This window comes from Alligator sinensis, unplaced genomic scaffold, assembly GCF_000455745.1.
Source record: "Alligator sinensis unplaced genomic scaffold, ASM45574v1 scaffold1782_1, whole genome shotgun sequence".
NCBI lineage: Eukaryota > Metazoa > Chordata > Crocodylia > Alligatoridae > Alligator > Alligator sinensis.
In genome coordinates this window covers 62,931-68,546 of record NW_005842767.1, presented here as the reverse complement: position 1 = coordinate 68,546, position 5,616 = coordinate 62,931, and positions in this window count along the sequence as shown.

Sequence of the window (5,616 nt, the reverse complement as noted above, 5' to 3'; positions counted from 1 at the left end):
TCAGCAGGAGAAGGAAAGATGAGCTGTTGTTTCCTCTTAGAGGAAGCAGAGGGATCATTACGTAGTGTCTTTTGCTGACTGCCCTGGGGGTAGGTGGTGCATGGCCCTCTCCTTGCCATCCGGCACAAGCGCAGCAGGTGCTCTGCGCTCCAGCACAATAGAAACTGCAGGTGTAAGAGGAGCCAGCACCTTGAAATATTTAGCGTGACCCTTGAACAAACCTGACCTGTCACTGTCGCGGCAATCAGTGAGGGAAGGTGCATGTATTTGCATGCGTCTATCATCTTCTCAGCACTTAAAATTTACATTGGTGCTTCTCATCTGTACATCCCAAGTGCCCTGGCAGGGGCGGGGGGTAGGTGAGGGCATACTGTTAGCCCAGTTTTATATTGGGGGAAACTGAGGCACAACCTCCTATTTTCACAAATGCCTAAACATTTTGTGTCGCTACCCTTGATTTTTCCAGAGTTGCCAGGGGCCTCCAGCTCCCCTGCTTTCATCTGAAGTAGGGCAGGTGCTCAGTATTTCTTATAATCAAGTTCTGGGTAGCCCCGGTTGGACCCCAGAGTTAGCAGGCACTTGGCAAATTGGTGCAACGTGTTTCCGTACCTATGACAAACTAGGAGCAAGCCGACCCGAGAGTAAAACCCAGGAGCGCCTGGCTCCATTAGGCTGCCTGCTCATCCTCACCCGAGACTTCCCATTAAGTGCTCTGTGTTTCTTGATTTGTCTTAATTGAATTAGAAACCCTTCAGGGGAAAGGAACGGGTCTCATCTGCATTTGTAAAGCGCCCTGTCAATTTGCGGCGATATACATGTGTGCACGCGCTGCTAATAATAATGCCTTGCCTTCAGTGCGTCGGTGCCTGGGGGAAAGGCATACGAGTCAATCTATAGCAAATTAGAGACAGCCTCCAAGCCCTTCTCCTTGGTATTACAGGTTTATTCTTTTCTTCTTTATTCCAAACGGGGAGTTTAGCCTCGCTATGACTTCACAAGGGTCTCCAGCTGCAGTTCATGTTGGCCACTCGATGGTTATTAGCCTCCATGATCTTTTCAAGTTGAAGAGCAGCATCATAGTAAGACAGGCATTCAAAGCAGAAGCCCCTTGCACAGCAGTCTCCTGCCATTGTCAAAGGAAATGCAGAGGCCAGAACATGCTGCAGCAGATTCAGATAAAATTTGCCAGTGCCCTAGGTGACAACTTCCCAATTTCCAAAGTCCCAAAGGGCTGTGGTGTTATACTGTGCACCATTGCAGCACACCGCCATCAGAGTGCTTGCCCCCTACTAGCATCCAAGCCCCTGCTTTGCTTCCCCCTATAATACATGGGCCAACCTAAGGGTGGGGGCATCAGGCATCAGCCGAGTGGGAAGCTACTTACCTAAGCTACGTAAGAATGAAATGCAGAGACAGGAGCCTACGTCCGGCCAGGCGAGGACCTCCCTCTGCTTGGTATCTTCACCCATGAACCTTGTCTTGCGGTCAAGTCCTCAAGCCATCCATTTGCCAGGAGAATGTGCAACGTGTCTCGATACAATAGCTGAAGCAGGGGTGTCAGACATCTGGATACAGCCCGCAGAGGCCCGGTGCCCGGCTGTCCTTTCTCTTGCGATTCTCAAGAGAGCTGAAAATTGAAGAAGAGTTGAAGGTGGCCTCACTTTCCTTCAGACAAGTGTCCTCTGGTTGATGGACCTGCACCCCTTGGATCAGTGATGCCCAACCTTTTTTGTACCGGGACCCATTTGTAACCACCAATGGCCAGTCCCAACCCAGTAAATAATTTTAAATAAAAAATAATTTAATGCCCCTTACACCCAGCCCACGGCCCACCAGCCCCCCAGTGTGCGAAGCAGGTGGGTGTATATGGAAAATGGGGAGCCCCAAGCAGCCCCTTGCAGGCTGGACCTCTGCCAGCCTGCAAGGGAAAACCCACTGTTTCTCTCTTTTCTTCTCCTTTAAAGGAGAATCCATTTTTAAAGTTTGTTCACGACCCATTCATCTATTCTTGCAAGGTATCCAGGTTGTAGCTATACTGGTCTAGAGGAAAAAGCAATCGGGACTCATGGTAGAATGACCATGAGTCAATCTATAGCATTATAGATGCTATAGATTGACTCGTGGGGAACGTTTACAACCTTTTCTCTGATGCCTGATGAAGGGTGTTTGTGCCCGAAAGCTTGCAATTAAAGATTTTTTTTTTTTTTTGCAAAAATCTAGTTGGTCTAATAAAAGATACCACCTCTGCCACGCATCCCGATTGCTATATTTTTGCAACCCGCTTTTGGGTCACGACATGTGGGTCCCACCGATTGAGAAACACTGACTGAGGTCACCCCCGGTGTGTGCCTGCTCTTTATCTTAACTTCCTCCTTCTTTTGTTTTGTGTTAATACTCCCAGTAAGTACAGCCTGTCTTCGGATTAGCCCTCTGCCCGCTCCTACTAATGAGGCCAGAAAGGAAAACACTGGCGAGTCCTCGGCAATGTAAACACAATATGAATCATGCGATATTAGCACTGTTAGGTGTGCAAACTCTGGCACATGATTCGCAAGATAAATCCAGGGATTTCAAACACAAACCTGAAAACGTAACACCGTTCGTCGTGGTACACTGTAATAGTGAAATAATCCTAGGGAATATCTTTAGCTAGAGAAACCCAATAACGTGTACAAGCGCCCTATAGTTTCAAAAACTTCCTGACTTGTTGGGGTCTTTGCAACAGGAGAACGGCTCTCTTATTTTTCCATAGTTAAAAAAGGAGTGAAAGCTGAAAGCTGTCATTTTCTGAGGGGTGACTGGGGTCTAAGACGTGCCTCAAATCTAACCAGCTTGAGGATCCCAGGTGTAAGGGGACTCTGCAAACGCAGCAGCTGGCATAAAAGCAATCTGAAGACAATAGCGGTGCTAGTGTCGACATGATGACGTAGCCGTGATGGTCCAGGAAAAATGTAAGGGGAAAGGATTTTGGGGGGATGACGTCTTTTATTGCACCAACTGTACCATTGGGAAAGATGGAGACCAGCTTTCAGGTATCAGGTATTGTTAGTTAAAGGATTTGCACCTCTGCTTGTAACAATAATATTAGGCAATGGTTTCATAATAAGCAAATGCAGCAAATGTCACGTCTCAGGTATTTGCGCTACCTGTCTAAAGAGGATGTAGACAAGGAGTGCTGTGTGTCGAGAACACAATGCCGAGACATGGCGGCATAGCATGGCATCAGGTATAACGAGTTTCCCAGGAAGCTGCAGAAAGGTAAATGGAGCGAATTAAATGGTTCAGTGAAAAGCAAAACAAAACTATCCTCGTATCAGCGCAGCACACAGGACACAACAATGAGAGCTACCTGTGCCCTTCCTTGAAAAACGGCTGCTTCCCTTTGCTAAGGGAGAGTTTTTAAATAAATGCATGATGAGGGCCACAGATGTCGGGTGCCCAGAGGCACGGCAAGCTTTGGCAAGCATCAGCCTCCCCAAAAACCCAGCGCCCAACAGAATCTGTGATCGACCCCATCATTTGCAGAGTCAACACTGGACTTTTTCAGCTGCTTTTTCAATAGCAACTGATGAAAGCACGGATGCGGGAGACGTTGCACAGGTATCAACTGAGGTCCCAATGTGACGGAGGAGCTCGTGGAGGTAGCGCCAATGAAAGGTACGGCTGCAGGAGAATTGCAGCTTTGGACAAACGAGGCGTGGACTGGAAAAGGGCAATAAGTGTCGTGGCAGATAGGGCTTGTTTGGTGGTGGGGAGGAAAGCAGGATCTGTGGCAGAACTCGTGCATGCAAAGTGCAGAGCGCCATGCCAGGCTGTGAGCTCTGTGTTTTCATTGCAATCTGCATTGGGAAGCTTATTCTGCCAAAACTTTGGGCGTGGGCCATGTGATGAATGTTCAAGTTTAACCCGGCAGGTCTCCTATGTGCTAGACAAGTGCCCTAACCATCACAACGTAGGCATGTCCTTACAGGGGTGGCATATGGCTTAGGCATGCTCAGAGCCTCCTGGTGAGACAGGCAGGGGAAGCCCTATTTGTGAATCCCACTTCCAGATTTCAGGGCTTCAGTTTACCCTCAGGCTCCAAGCAGCTCGTTAGCAGGGAGGGCTTTGCACATGTCAGCAGCATTGAAGTGGTGGATTTAGCTACCTAAAGAGGCAGGTGGGTGCCCAGGTACCTTGGAGAATCTGGTTTTAGGAGCCTGGTTGCAGAGAAGGGCTTGCTACACCCGCAGTGCACCATGCCATGCAAGAAGACCCAGGAGCTTGATGCTGGTCGGATGGGAAGTGGTGTGAGCAGTGACATGGGGACAAGCCCCAGACCCCATTGTGACTCAGTGGTGCTTACTGCGTGGAAATAGGGCTGATCTCCCATCCCACTCGTGCTCAGATGTGCTTCCACCAGTGCAATGTGTCTGGTCTTTCAGACTCAGCCCAGTCACCAGGGAAGGGGGGAGTGGGTACAAGACCCAGCACGTCCTCTAAACCCACCCCACTGATAGCTAACGTGGAAAGATGATCACTGGCGATAGCTCAAGTGGAAAGATGATCGCTAGTGGAAATCACCCATGGGCTCCTAAAAAAACAATGGGCCCTTTTTTCCCATTGGGACACTACTGCCATGTCAACACACCCCAGATGTCACAATGCCCCACACAGGGTCCTCTGATTTCTTAGGGAATGATGTTTTCTGCCATCTTGCTGGTGAGGATTTCATCCAGGACACGTGAAGACAGCTATATGAGCAGTCTCTCTCTTTTTTTTTCCTGGGAACTGAGATGAAAACCTTTTACTGGAAGACCACTGAGGACTGCAAATTTCCCCCTGCCCCGAGAGATCTCTGGGAAATGACCCGTCTCTGTCAGCAAGCAAAACTACCCTTTCCTGACCTTCCTAGCAGCGGATGTGGTTTAATAAAAGTGTTAAAATTGCTTAAAACCCCACTGAGTGTCCAGTGATTCAGGACCCACTGGCTTTACTGGAAGTAACCCTGCGGGCTCATGGTGTCCATTGGAGATTGAAACACTGGGTCCTACTAGAGAGAGCTTTACAGGTGCTAGGGTGGTTGCATGCACCATGTTCATCTCGAGAAGAAGAGCAGCATCGAAGATAGCAGCTTGCTACCAGCCAAGAGCTGATACAAGCGGCAGAGAGCCCTGCTTTCCTATGTAAAGCAACGCTGCCGTCAGTCTGTGCTGGGTGGTGTTTCGTACAAATCCACTCAAGGCAGTTGAGTAGTGAATATATTACTTCTTATTAGCAACTGGCAGTGTTCATGATTCAGTGCAGATATATAACACACGTGGAAAAAGCCCTGGGAGGACACTGAACGCCCATGCTCTAACAACAGCGTGATTGCATTGGGTTGCACTACCATGCTGTCGCACCACCTTTTGGCACATGCGAACCAAAACCAACACAAAACGTGTGCTTTAAATTGTCAGCCAAGTGAAAGCCACTTCTCTGCAGGGAAGTTAAAAGGAAAGAAGCTTTCTTCCAAGTGATCTTTAAATCATACTTTGTACGGACATAGAGCATTTCTTCCATGGACCATAAAGCACCCTTTGAAACACGGCATTTCCCAGAAGGGGAAACTGCAGCACAAAGTGCGGGGGGTGA